This window comes from Giraffa tippelskirchi, chromosome 3, assembly GCF_054371585.1.
Source record: "Giraffa tippelskirchi isolate mGirTip1 chromosome 3, T2T-mGirTip1v1.2.pri, whole genome shotgun sequence".
Classification (NCBI taxonomy): Eukaryota; Metazoa; Chordata; class Mammalia; order Artiodactyla; family Giraffidae; genus Giraffa; species Giraffa tippelskirchi.
Genome location: NC_137277.1, coordinates 68125305 through 68139887, shown reverse-complemented (window position 1 = coordinate 68139887; position 14583 = coordinate 68125305). Strand labels below are relative to the sequence as shown.

Here is a 14583-nt window from a genome sequence, read left to right as displayed (position 1 = left end):
GCTTAGAGAGCTCCAATTCTACAAGGAAAAAAATAAAATCAATCTGATACTAAAGCTGTGGGTCTTGTCTATAATCAAACACAATTCCATTTTAATACAGCATCAGTTAAATATAGTTTACCCCTTTGGTAGCAATAAGGTAAACAAGGAATGAAAGTTTCAATTAAAACACTTAAAAGACTGAATCTACAATGTAATCATCAAATTATTTACAATAAATCTTTAATAGTTATTTCTTTCAAGAGAGATTCATGGGGAGCATGACTAGATGACCATTTTACAATGATATTATATTCAACAAGACTCAACACACGTTTATATTTTAAGCAAATGACAAATCAATCTGTGAACCATCCACTTCTTAACTCTATAATTCAACCTTTTCTCTACGGACATTACAAAGACATTCAACTACAAATTTTCTTAAACCTGATAATACATTAAAGGAAATTATAAAATACTACAATTTGGGGCATCAATAGATCTCTTAAACTTTTACAACTATGCATGAAACTTAAGTTACTCAAGAGAATTTTATCAACACTTTCCTCTGCAAAGAGAAATGTAAAGGCTCTCTAGCTTTACTCTAATCATAATCAAAGAAACAGGGTCAATGCTAAAATGAAAATTTCAGTTAGTTTATAAATACTCATTAGTTTGCTACATACATACGAAAGAAAACAATCACATCATTAAAAGATAACTTTTTACGATACTCTACACATTAAATTCTGGCACTCCACTTAGAGATATTGCACAAGTTAATGCACAAATTACTAAGCATGTTGTCACTGCCACATAATCTAGAAACAAATTTTTCAATAAGGAAATCTCAAGCAAATAACCCAACTGTGAGTTCCCTGTATGCATCAAGAATAAATTGCACAAATTGTAACTTTTCAAGAAATACGGAGTTTAACTAAATATATTTCTTCTTTTTGATAAGAGGGGAAATATTTTCTGTTTGGTCAGTTCCACCGCAAAAAAAGAAAAAGGTAAAGGAGCATGGAGTCACCCCTTAAAAGTAATTTTTTTTGTAAAGAACCAAGAAAATCATTTGGCTAGGCTGCAGCAAAACACATTGAACAATCTACAATAGGGGCATATAAGCTCGATCTACTTATGTAAATATTTAGATTTTACTCCCAAGAAGAAACTTTTCAGGTTTTCTCATTTTCCTCACATATTTATTTTCCCAAGATCTGAAATACAGAAATACACTTCTACAGAAAAGACATCATATTCGAACCAAGGCTTTCCCAGATTACCAAGCTGCGTGACCTTGGGCAAGTCCCTGAATCTGAGCCTCGATGTTTTCAACCGTAAAATGGAGAGACACCATCACCTCACTGGGCTTCGAAGGTGAGATGAGACAATGCATGATAAGTACCGGGGGCGTAACAAGTGCTCTCTAAACGGTCCATAAAGAGAAAAGGGCATCAACCCTAACCACTTGTGTACGACGATACAGCAGGGCAAAGACAAGCACTTTCTCGCTTCCTGCATGTAACATTTCTGCTTCTCCCAAGGACCAGGCGCAATCTTCCTTCCAAAGGCCCCGCAGAGTACGCGTCTTGACAGCTCCACCGCCCAGCGGTCTACTTCGCTCGGACCTGGACTTCAGGACAGGATGCAAGGGGCCCAAAGTCCGCCCACCGCAAGCGAGGCAACGACCAAGCGCAATCTCCGCCCCGGGGGCTGCGCCCAGGCCGGTAACTGCCCCCTCCTCACGTCCGGCCCGCACCCCGCTGCCCCACCCCCACCCCCACACATCCGTGCGGGCGCGCGCGCTCACACTCACTCACACACGCACGCACTTACCGCCGCTCCGCGGGGACGCGGGGAGCCGCAGACCCACCCCTCCGCCCCCGCGCGGCCTGTCACCGCGCCCCCTGGTCGAGGGAGGCCGCGGGGCCCCGGAGACCGGAGGGGCGCACGAGGCGTCGGGCGCGGGCCGGGGGGCCAGGCCCGTCCCTCCTTCACATGGAGCCCGCGTCGGGCGCAGGGGCGGGCGCGGGGACCGCGGCGGCCGGCGGGGCTTCTCGGCGCCCCTCGTTCCTTCTCGCCGCCGCGGCCCGGAGGCCCGCGGGAAGCTGGGCAGAAAAGGAGGAAGCCGCGGGCCGGGCGCCGCCGAGGCCGGAGAAGGGGCGGGAGCGACGACTCCGCGGCGGGGAGCGCCGGACCTCCCGGTAGTCGTCGCCGCCGCCGCAGCCGCCGCCGCAGGACCCCTGAACACCGCACCCAGCGACTGCACCGCCCTCGTCGGGAGCCGCGGCTGAGGGCAGCCCGGCCGCCACTACACACGGACCCGTGACGTCGGGCGTAGCGCGGCGCACGTCACGGCCGGCTCTCTCGTGCGCGCGCAGCCCTCCGCCCGTCGGGAGCGGAACCCGCCGGGGGCGCGCAGAGCGCCCCGCGGAGGCCGAAGGGGGAGCGCGTCCGCGCTTGCGCAGTGGCTGGCTGCGCCCACGCACGCCCGGTTGCACACGCCGGCTCAGCAGTGCGGAGATTCCTGACCTGCCAGGGCTATTGCGCCGCTTTGGCGATAGCTCGTGGCAGCCGGCTCCAGACCTGGGCGCTCACGCACACACATGCACCTCAGTTCCTTCGCGTCTCCGGGCGTCCTCGGCGCCGAGACTCCAAAGCAAACCTCGAAAATGGTCTCCCGCGTGGGCTTCTGGCAGAGCGGGAGCAGCAGAGCAAGAAGAGGCTGCGACCCACTTCGAGTCCATAGCAAGTCGTTTGCAGGCGGAAAGATTTCGCTTTTGGATCTGGTTTCAGCATTTTTTCCTAAAAAACTTAAGAAATTTTTGTCGACTTGTCACCTGACTGTAAACCACTACCCTGTAGATCGGCCTTCTTAAGTTTTACAGTTCACTGTTTACTTCTTGTATGTATTCGAGGTCGGCCCAGCAAGTATTACTTTTTAATTGTTAACAAATGTGGAAATCTCGGCGCTGGAAGATGAATTGACACTCCACCCCCAGGACTTGTGACAGAGTCTAAAACCCAGTCGCTTTCACTGAATCTTTTCTTCACTCCCCGTCGCCTCGCAGTGCTAAGTACAAATTCATCACGTTGGCGTTGGCGGCCTCTGCCATGTGACTCACCTGCATTCTGATTGTCTTTAGCCCACACTACTACGATCCAGAGAGTATCTGTCCTGTCCCATCTCGTGTTTCCTCAAATACCCCTTACAACTTCCTGCGCCATTTCTTCCCTCTTTAGCATCTACGTGCTTTCTTGGTAGGTGATGGATCCCACCTGCTTCCTGCCTTTTCCAGACCTTATATCCACTTAAACAGTTGAAATAAGAGAGATGGGAGTGGTGCCCACCCAGAGGTAAGCAGCTACCCAACTTGCGGCCCTGGAGAGCAGGGGAGCTCGCACCTGTGGGGCAGGGACTGAGGGAAAGGGTGTTCTGTAATAAAATATCTAGGTCCCCTTCGTGAAATTTTTATTACAGGCACATTAGCGGTGTTGTCAAAGGAGCAAGAACAGAGATGTTCATTGGCAAGTTTTTGTAATGGTGAAGACTGGAAACCTAAATGACTCGGACTGAGCAGATAAATAATGGTTCATTTGCTCTTTAGAGAATTAGGCAGCCACCACAAAGAAAGGCTAATGCTGGAGGACCTCAAAAATACAAAGCTAAATAGAAAAGCAGTTTGCTGCCACTAATTTAAAAAGTAGAGTACTTTTTATATATACAGAAAACCGGCCTTTAAGATGGCTTTTGGTTCTAACATCTAAGCCTGATATACCACAGAAAAATAAAGGATCTCAATATACTTGGGCAGGATTTAAATCTTAAACTTTTATATTATTTTCTGTGGTTCCTAGCCTGACTATATAGTAGTCACTCAATAAATACTTGTTTACTAAATAATCTCAAGATGGAGATGGATTTTTCCTCATACCCCTGCTCACTTTTTCTCTCCCTACCCTAACTGGGACTTCATCCACCATTTTCCACCACACGTGTATATTAATAAAAGCCTCTTTTTTCTTTTTCTCCAGTGTCTTTTTACATTGGTGAGATACTTAGACATTAAATCTCTGGCATCCTGGCTTATTTGGGGATATATGATTACAAATTCGTGAGCTTGGAATATTTTTTTCCAGCTGCAAGGAACAAAACAGCTTAAGCAGTAAAGTTTATTTTCTCACATAACAAAAATGCAGTAGCTGGGCCCAAAATTGGCTAGGGCGGTGAATTGTCATCTCTGCAGTCAGAAGAGGACTGCTTCAGCTTCAGACATTATGACCTCCCACTCAGAAAAGGGGAGAAAGTCTTCATCTTCTCACTCTCTAATAACCTTTTAATTTTAGAATAGTCTTAGGTTTACAGAGACGTTGAGAAGATAGTACAGAGAAGTCCTATATACTCCACACCCAGTTTCCTCTTAAATTCATATCTTACATTAAAATGATAATTTATCACAATCAGGGAACCAATATTGATACAATATCGTTAAGTCCATACATGATTCAGATTTCCCTAGTTTTTACATAATGTCCTTTTCTTGTTTCAGAATCCCATCCAGGGCACCACATTACACTTAGTCATCATGCCTCCTTAGGCTCTTCTTGGCCATGACTTCGTTTTTGATGACCTTGACAGTTCTGAGGAGTGCTTGTCAGGTGTTTTGAGGAATATCCCTTCACTGTGGTGTGTCTGCTGCTTTTCTGGCGATTAGACCAGGATTGTGGGTTTGGGGGATGCAGATCACTGAGGTAACATGTCATTCTCACCACAGACTTATCAAGGACATTCCTGACCACATGATTTATGGCTGTTGAGCTTGATCTTGATTGCTTGTTTGTGGTTTTGTCAGGTTTCTTCACCTTCTTTCCATGCAGTACTCTCTGCAAAGAAATACCCTTCTCACACCTGGAGAGTGGGGAGCTAGGCTCCATTCCCTGGAGTACAAAGTATCAACATGAATTCCATGGAATTCTTCTGCATGGGAGATGTGTGCCTTCTCCCTCAGTTGCTTACTTATGGAATCGTTTATTTATGTTACTATGGACTCATGGGTATTTATGTTATCTCTGGTTTAAAGAACCTCTTGTTGAAAGTGAAAGAGGAGAGTGAAAAAGTTGGCTTAAAACTCAACATTCAGAAAACTAAGATCATGGCATCTGGTCCCATCACTTCATGGCAAATAGATGGGGAAATAATGGAAACAGTGAGAGCTTTTATTTTGGGGGGCTCCAAAATCACTGCAGATGGTGACTGCAGCCATGAAATTAAAAGATGCCTGACTTGGAAGAAAAACTATGACCAACCTAGACAGCATATTAAAAAGCAGAGACATTACTTTGCCAACAAAGTTCCATCTAGTCAAAGCTATGGTTTTTCCAGTAGTCATGTATGGATGTGAGAGTTGGACTGTAAAGAAAGCTGAGTGGCGAAGAATTGATGCTTTTGAACTGTGGTGTTGGAGAAGACTCTTGAGAATCCCTGGGACTGCAAGGAGATCCAATCAGTCCATCCTAAAGGAGATCAGTCCTGAATATTCATTGGAAGGACTGATGCTGAAGCTGAAACTCCAGTACTTTGGCCACCTGATGCAAAGAACCAACTCATTGGAAAAGACCCTGATGCTGGGAAAGAGTGAAGCCAGGAGGAGAAGGGGACAACAGAGGATGAGATGGTTGGATGGCATCACTGACTCAATGGACATGAGTTTGAGTAAACTCCAGGAGTTGGTGATACACAGGGAAACCTGGCGTGCTGCAGTCCATGGGGTTGCAAAGAGTCAGACACGACTAAGTGACTGAACTGAACCGATAACCCAATACCACATTATTTATTTTGTTCAAGTTACTCCAAGTTTGGGCACTAGGAACTCTTTCCATTGACTTTTGTCACCCATCACTGTGGGGTGTTTTCTTGTGTTGGTTTGTTTTGGGATGTTGAGTGTTTTTGTTTTGTTTTGTTTTCACTTTTAGAGCAATCCCCTACTTTCTGGCCTTACCAGAGGTGCCAGTTCATCTTGACTGTTTCCTGCCCCAGTCCTAGAGTCAGCCATTTCTCCAAGGAGCCCTGTCTCCTTTTATTGGGGAATGACATTAGAAACAAAGATCTGATGCTGAGTATATTTGAGATTCTCTTCTGAGGATGTCCTCACATCAGCTCTCCTGAGAAGGCCGCCTCTTTTGTTTTTGCAGCAGGATCTTCTAATGGCCCCAAGTTCATTCTTTTCTTTCCATAGTCATCAGATTTTACCTGAGCACATAGGATCCCCGCCCCATAGTAAAGAGTCAATTTCCCAATCTCACTTACAACTCATCATAGCTGGGTGACTAAGTACTGTCTAAAGGGAAATCAATGAAAGTGTCTACTCCAAGTACCTGCTTTCAGAGACCCTTCCTCAACAGACCACAGCTTTTGCCCCTCTGTCTTCATCCCTTCATCCCTTCCTCCATCCTGGAATCCCTCCTGGCCTTCTTGGAGAGTGAAAAACAGGAATGGTGGAGCTGGAAGCACAGCCCTCTTCGCAGGGCTCTATACTTTGACAAGAGAGAAGAGTCGATACTTGTTACCAGTAGGTGAACCTCCTCCTGAAAGCATCTCATTGGTAGGAGCTGGGCCTTGTGTCTGTGCCTGCAAAGGACTCAGCTTTACCACAGTGGGTTCAGCCCCCAGGAGGCCCACCCTGGACTGGGAACACTGCCAGACCATGTCTGGACAGAAACCTGGGTTAGGCTGCAGGAGAGTCGAGGGATGGCTGGCTGTTGTGTAATAGCCAGTGGGGTGTACCTGAGAAGTGCTTGGAGAGTCAGGATGTGGAGAGCCAGAGCAGGACCCCTTAAGCTTATCTTCTACTGTGTAAATGATCTGCGGGAAATCTGTTCTTGTCATTCTCAGGGCAGCTGCGGCTGAAACTCAACTTTGCTGTTTTAAAAAGCAAAACATTAACAAGATAAATCTTCTGATAACAAGTGCACAGTGCTTCCACGATCAAAGAAAACTCATTTCTGGGATTTCTGCTGTTTAGAATAGCCCTAGAAGTTTTCTGAGTTTAGTGAAAGGCCATATGAAGGATTTCTAACAGAGGGATTATCTTGCATTTTCTGTGATCTTGATCACCTCCAATTCTTTCATTTATCTGTTGCTAATATGTACATTGATATTTCAATCAATGCCGGGAGAAATATCAATAACCTCAGATATGCGGATGACACCACCCTTATGGCAGAAAGTGAAGAAGAACTAAAGAGCCTCTTGATGAAAGTGAAGGAGGAGAGTGAAAAAGTTGGCTTAAAGCTCAATGTTCAGAAAACTAAGATCACGGCATCTGGTCCCATCACTCCATGGGAAATAGATGGGGAAACAGTGGAAACAGTGTCAGACTTTACTTTTTTGGGCTCCAGAATCACTGCTGATGGTGACTGCAGCCAAGAAATTAAAAGACGCTTACTCCTTGGAAGGAAGGTTATGGCCAACCTAGATAGCATGTTTAAAAGCAGAGACATTACTTTGCCAACAAAAGTCCGTCTAGTCAAGACTATGGTTTTTCCAGTGGTCATGTATGGATGTGAGAGTTGGACGGTGAAGAAAGCTGAGCGCCGCAGAATTGATGCTTTTGAACTGTGGTGTTGGAGAAGACTCTTGAGAGTCTCTTGGACTGCAAGGAGATCCAATCAATCCATCCTAAAAGAGATCAATCCTGGGTGTTCATTGGAAGGTCTGATGTTGAAGCTGAAGCTCCAATACTTTGGCCACCTCATGCGAAGGGTTGACTCATTGGAAAAGACCCTAATGCTGGGTAGGATTGGGGGCTGGAGGAGAAGGGGACGACAGAGGATGAGATGGTTGGATGGCATCACCGACTCGATGAACATGGGTTTGGGTAGACTCCGGGAGTTGGTGATGGACAGAGAGGCCTGGCGTGCTGCAATTCATGGGGTCGCAGAGAGTCGGACACGACTGAGCGACTGAACTGAACTGAATATGTACATTTCTTTATAATTGTTATATGTTTCCTGTCATACATATTAATAGAAAACGTGGGAAACACAAGGGGAAAAACCCTCTAATTCGTTCTGTAGCTCTGTTTCCATCCCATCTTTTCTCAATGTATGGAGCTTTGTTGTAGAGGTGTTTTTTTACTTTTAGATACATTTTTAGATAGTTTTTAAGTAATTGCACATGCAATTTTATGTCCTGCTTTTTTCACTTACACAGCATAAGTAGTTTGACTTTATCTTCCCTTACACTTGCAAGCAAATTTGAACAGCTGGCATATATATATATGTATGCTGCTGCTGCTGCTAAGTCGCTTCAGTCGTGTCCGACTCTGTGCAACCCCATAGACGGCAGCCCACCAGGCTCCCCTGTCACTGGGATTCTCCAGGCAAGAACACTGGAGTGGGTTGCCATTTCCTTCTCCAATGCATGAAAGTGAAAAGGGAAAGTGAAGTCGCTCAGTCTGGTTGGCAGAATTAATACCTCATTTACCTATGAGGAAAAACTGTCAGAGAAAGGTTGGGTTGCACCAGGCCCCTGGGACATCTAATGGAGCAGCCCTGAACTGGAGTCTGCCTGTCCAGCCCTCTCTGGTCCTGATGTCTCACTTGGCTCCTTGATGCCAGCTCCGTCCATTTGCCTAATGCCCTGTGCCCCTCCCAGCACCAAGGCTCTGCTCTCCAGGTTCAGCCTCGCCATTCCTGAAACCATGGTCCTTCTGTCCAAGCCTTCCCAGCCCCATCTCAGATCTACTTTGCAGGTCCCTAAGCCCCCATGGTACACCATCGAGTGGGTTGACACTAGCAGAGGTGAGTAAAGAGTTAGCCATATCCCTCCTTAAGGTTCATCATATCCCTCAACCCATTGTGACATAGCTCCTTCCACAAGTGGTTTCTACAAGACAAGTCACAAGGGTTGGTATCCTTTCTTCAACTGGTTCTACATTATAGACCAGCCTGGCTGAAGCTGAGCAGAGCAGGGTTCAGTGTCCCACTGACCCTTCAGGCCCTCCAGACTGCTCAGACCAGTCTCAGAGAGTGGGGCTCCCTATGCCCTCAAATGGTAGTCATTCTGCCATGGCCAGGCCTGGTAGCTCTGGCCAGACTGAACCATACAGAACACTGGAGTTGGCAGACACTGGTGTCTGCTCTTCTCAGCCACTTCACTCAGCATCCTCATCTGAAGACAGGGGAGGGCATCCTGGCCCAGGATTGTGATGCACACAGTGGGGTAAGGCATGTGAAAGCCATTGGGAAACAGCACTTGTCCCCACCTGCTGCCCACAAGAAGCCCAGCACTGCCCCTCCCTGCTAGACTACAGAGCCAGCAGGCCCTTCGGAGGGAGGGTTGGAGGGCACCCAACACAACTGGAAGGTGTAGTTATGGCCTCACATTATGAGTCACCACCTCTCGTTCCTGGAGTTCATACCAATGATCAGGCTCTGATGAGCCAACTGGCCAGTCAGCCTTAAGCACAGAACAGGGTCTGTGCCAGGAGAAATCTGTGCTGTTTTCTACATCATGGGAGTCACAGCTGACTATCTGGAGCCCCTGAGACCATCCTTCCCCCACTCTCCCTAACCCTCTTCCACCATCCCTGAGAGCCAGGCTCTCATGTCCTCTGCCCTGGAAGTAATTCACACCAAAGCAGGAAATGCTGAAAGATGTTACCTCCAGAGGTTTATAAAGTTATAAAGTTGTAGAGACATTTTTGAGCAGAGAAACTAACTGTACTGTGATTGGTCTGGCTTGGGTTCCCATGGCCAGTGAACCGGGCTCTTACTGTAAGTTTCCGTACAGGCCGATGCCTGATTTTGCTGAACGCTCACTTGCCAGTCCAGTCTCCGTGCCCTGCCTTTCACCTAACTCCACTGCCATAAGATCCGGTAGCCTGAGGGGGCCTATGAGTTAGACATCCCAGTGATGATGAGTATATTCAGTACCCTGGTAGGGTTTCTGAATGCCATTCTCCATGGACAGGACCAGTACTGGTGCAGATGTGTGAGGCCCTGGACCATCTTACCTCAGAGAGTAAGGAAGTGCTCAGAAGACCATAAAGGCATGTTAAACAGCCTCAGGAGTCAGCATAAAGGAACTGCTGCTGGCCAAATATGGGACATGTTGAACATTAAAACAGTGAATTCTATCCCATATTATAAAATAACCCATGAGCCATACTGACACATAAAGGAAGAAGGGAAAACCCTCCATAGCAGAATTCAACTAATAAGGAATGGTGGAGTTAGGTAATTCATGTTGCATATTCAAACAGGTGGGTGAAAGCTTGATGAGAAATAGAATACTTACTTTCAAAGTCTCTCTTCTCAAATTATTAATTACAAAGGGGAAACAGTAACTTTATAATGGAGAAACCTGGCAAACACCATCTTTAGCACACAAAACAAATACCCTGCAGCTCTGCCACTCAGGCTTCCAGAAGTCACCACTGAAGTGGCCACGAGGGGTGACCTTTGTCCCTGTGTACATGCTGTGCTCAGCAACTTGGGCTTAGTGTCAAGCTATGCACTTGAGTGCAGATGAATTCAGGCCACATACACATTGCTACACTGATTACTGACCAAGGAAGTACTTTCAACTCAATAAATACCTGTTTCCTATGGATGGCCACTTGGCATACAGGTCAGACTTGACTTTGAATTTCTCCCAAAGTGTGTGAGCTCAGGCAGGCTGCTTAACCTCTCTGAGCTTCAATCTTTCATCTATACAATGGAGATAATAATAATAATACCTATTGAATGAATCAGCAATTCCATTCCTAGTATTTCCTCAAGAGAAATGAAAACATAGGTCCACACAAAGACTTGTATGTGAAAAAAAAAAAAGACTTGTATGTGTATGTTCACAGCTGCTTTTTTTATGATAGCCCCAAACTGGAAACAACCCAAATATTCATCAACTGGTTAGCAAAGAAAGGAAAAAACTAGGGCTCACTTGAATGAATTTCAAAAGCATTATGCTAAGTTAAAGAAACTAGACAAAAGACTACAGTGCATGATTCCATTTATATGAAATTCTAGAAAAGGTAAAGCTATAGTGATCAGTGGTTGCCAGGGGCCAAAAGTGGAGACTTGTCTGCAGAAGGGTAATAGGCATGGTTCTATTTAATATGTCATGAACATTGTGGTGTGGTGGTGGTGAAAAGCTTGTATATGTCAAAATTCATCAAATTTTATACATACAATTGCTGAATTTTGTTGTAAATTAAGCCTAATAAAACTGATTTTTAAATACCTACTTTACAGTGTCACTGTAGGAGTTAATGGAATGAGACATATGCAGCCCCGAGTTCAGTGTCTGAGTAGGACTTGCCTTCTCCGCCTGAGTAGGACAGCAGATCTAAAATAATAGCTGTTAACCACGCACACAGTCTATGGCCATGCAGGCAAATGTGTAGGCAATAGGCTACCCAGGGGAGCCACCCTCTCAAGACGTTTGCAACTGAACTGAATAATAAGATGATTCGCGGGCGAGTGAGGAAAGCGCAGGGTGGCAGATTCTAGAAGAGGGACTGCGGAGTCCTGGAGCCCCACACGGGACGGCGTCACCGCCCTCGGGGCATCAGAAGCTCCTCGTGCCTGGGAAATGGGCACGCACCCTCATTGCGGAGCCACCCTGCTGCCCTCCAGTTCGGACTCAGGAAGTCCTGCCGGGGCACCACCTCAGCCAGCCGAAACGGTGAAAGTTCACGCCGCCTGCCGCCGCCCACGCCTTCGGCTGCCCCTCCCTGCACCATGCCCTCTGCAGCCTCGTCCCATCCCTCGCTAGGGCAGAGCCCCACATCCACACAAGGGAATACACATTCACTCCAGTCTGGAAGCCCTTAGCCCGAGGGTCAAACCTTCTGCTCCAAGACCCGGGCTGGCAGGGAGGGGCAAGGGAAAGACAGCAGCGCCAAAGACAGCCTCACGGTTACAGCGAGGGATCGCAGAGTGTTTATGTGTGTTGTGTCTTGTTGCTTGGCAACCAGGTCTGGGCCGCAAGCGGGCTGGGGAGGAGGGGTCTCCCCGCGGGAGTGGGTTGCGGTGACTCATTCCTGCGCACTGTGGCCCCTGGGACGAGGTTACCAGGTACACGCGGTTTCAGGCTGGGTGCAGCCAGCCAGGCTTCCTCTTGTGGAGCCGAGCCTGGAGCAGCAGGAGATCCTGGTAGGAACACCAGGTACAGAGTCAGACCACTGCTGGGTTCTTGGTTTTGCCAGCTGTGTAGCCTTGGGCAAGTCCCTTAACCTCTCTGACCTCGGCCTCCTCATCATGAAAGGAAGCCTATGAGATCACGTTAAGAGTGACTCCTTACTGGGGGCTTACAACAGACTTTAAACATATTACCTCATTCACACTTATCTCCCTATTGAATTTGACAGTGAGGAAACTGTAGTCCAGGGCAAAATAAACTAACTTTCCTAAAATCACCTTAATTGGAGGTGGAAGAAACAGGATTCCAACTTGGTTCTCTGTGGTGCAACACTCTGTCTTTTCATTGTGACATTCCACTTCAAGTGCCCCTCCCAGGGGTTCAGGGACTGAGCTCCTGGGCTCAGCCTGCAGCAATTCTCCCGGGCAGTCCCACAGCTGGAGGGCTGGAGAATTCTGACATCAGGGCCAGGTCTGAGTCTTGCAGATGGTCCCTGCACTTGGCTGGGAGATGCTGTGGCTGCCTTCATGCCTCAGCTTGTCCCCTTTCACTGGAAACTCCAGTTTCCCGTTTCAGTTCTTGCCTCACCTCCACAGGCTATCTTCCAAGTGCTGTATGATGTCAGATTTTGACCAGTCTCCTTACAGCTGCAGGAATCTCTTGAGTCAGTGTAAAGGATACAGATCTGGCCATGTCATTCTGTAACAGACCAGGGTTCTTGGCCTCCTTAGTCAATAGGAATTGATAAGAGGCCAGACAAGAAATTCAGGAAGGCTTTATTGGGGCCCTACTGCAGCAAGAGGGAGCAAGAACAAGTAATGGGTTCCCTTGCTCTCTTGCAAGTGAGCTGGTTCCTTATACGGGGTGAGGGTCGGCCCAGAGGGGTGGCTTACGTAGTTTGCCCACCCCCTTTGGTGGTGTTGAGTGCAGGGAACATGCGCTCTACTCTGCTTTTGCTTCAGACCCCTGCTTTTGCTTCTAGCTCTTCAGAAGTGGCAGTTGGGGTTTTTGGTCTTTTTGTTTCTTGTTGTCCATAATTTGTCCCAACTGCACATGTACATAGTTTTTTTTAGTCCCTTACAGTTTCTTTGCATTTGGTTGCTCTAGGAGACATATGTCCAGATGGAAGCACTACAGCAAAGTGTCCCAAGTCCAAGTCTGTCTCAACAACCCTTCACGGAGCACCTCATTGGCCTCCTTGCCCATAGGATGAAGTTTAAACTCCATTGTGTGGCAGGCAGTCAAGGCCTCCATGCTGGGGCCTCCACATCTCCAACCCCTCATTGTTATTCTCATCATCCCCTGTTCTCCAGACCCGAAATCCTCAACCATCCCCACCTCTCAGGCCTGCAGGTTCCCTGCTGAATGCCTCCTCCTCTCCCCTCACTCCCTCCACAGGCCTCCCAACAATGCTCTCCTGAGGCCCTTCCCAGGCTCACTACAACTCAGCGAGGCAGGGCTTAACTGCTCCATTTTACAGGGGAAGAAACTGAGGCTCAGAAAGATGTCTTTTCAATGTCACTGCAAGGTCTTCTGTGGCTGCTTGTACAGCTGCCTCCCAATGAGACTGAAAGCACCTCAAAGGGAAAGCACCCCACCTTCATCTTGCATGCCTGCTTCTGCCTAGGACTAGCTGTGTATATTTGCTGAGTAAGCAGATGCATGGGTAGGTGAAGGACAAAATGTTTATTTTATTGTTAAAAATGTATTTATTTTTGGTTGCACTGAGTCTTCATTTGCTGCATGCAGGCTTTCTCTCGTTGCAGTGAGCCAGGGCTACTCTTACCGTTGCGGTGTTGAGGCTTCTCGTTGCGGTGGCTTCTCTTGTTGCAGACCACAGGCTCTAGGCTCACAGGCTTCAGTAGTTGGAGTTCGAGGGCTCTAGAGCACAGGTTCAGTAGTTGTGGCCCACAGGCTTAGTTGCTCCGTGGCATGAGGAATCTTCCTGGGCCAGGGGTCAAATCCATGTCCTCTGCACTGGCAGGTGGATTCGTAGCCATTGGACTACCGAAGTCCCAACATTTATTTTAAAGAGCCAAAAGCCTCCAACATTAGGAATTTGAGACTATGGAATAAGGGCAGGAAATCTCTGGTTCATGACCCTTGGCCTAATTTCATCTAGCTCTGGACACTTTTCAAAAATCTAGTCTTATTATTCAGACCTATTTCTCTCCGATGCAGTTTTAAATGCCGTAAGTAAATGTATCCTGAAAAGCCGCAGCAGTTTGGACACTCACTGCCCTTCTTAGGGCCTCTGTTTCCCTGTATGCACAATAACAAGTTGGCCTAGAGGGGTGTTTGAACACCCCTCAAACATATGGTCCTGATCCATATGTTGTGAAATCAAAGTAGTGGGAAATAACCTGCATTGGGTAGAAAATGTCACACAAAACACAACTATTATGTTGTGAAATTTTAAATTGAATGTGTGTCTTTATGGTAGGACATTTTGT

General features: G+C 47.2%; 2 protein-coding genes across 5 annotated transcripts in view; one reads left to right on the top strand and one right to left on the bottom strand.

Moving 5' to 3' along the window:
- The window catches only part of MAP3K2 (mitogen-activated protein kinase kinase kinase 2), a 94033-nt gene extending 91715 nt beyond the window's left edge, over positions 1-2318 (bottom strand). For 3 of the 4 annotated variants that reach the window (XM_081581153.1, XM_081581154.1, XM_081581151.1), the window contains exon 1: positions 1822-2318. The gene's annotated coding sequence lies outside the window, so the exon portion shown is untranslated. Of the gene's footprint in view, positions 1-1390; positions 1773-1821 lie in introns of those variants that run through there. The other variant, XM_081581152.1, reaches the window with a different exon arrangement.
- A 9676-nt stretch (positions 2319-11994) lies between these two features.
- Positions 11995-14583, top strand: part of PROC (protein C, inactivator of coagulation factors Va and VIIIa) — a 33397-nt gene continuing 30808 nt past the window's right edge. Inside the window, exon 1 of the mRNA XM_081581157.1 lies at positions 11995-12157. The gene's annotated coding sequence lies outside the window, so the exon portion shown is untranslated. The remainder of the gene's footprint in view (positions 12158-14583) is intronic.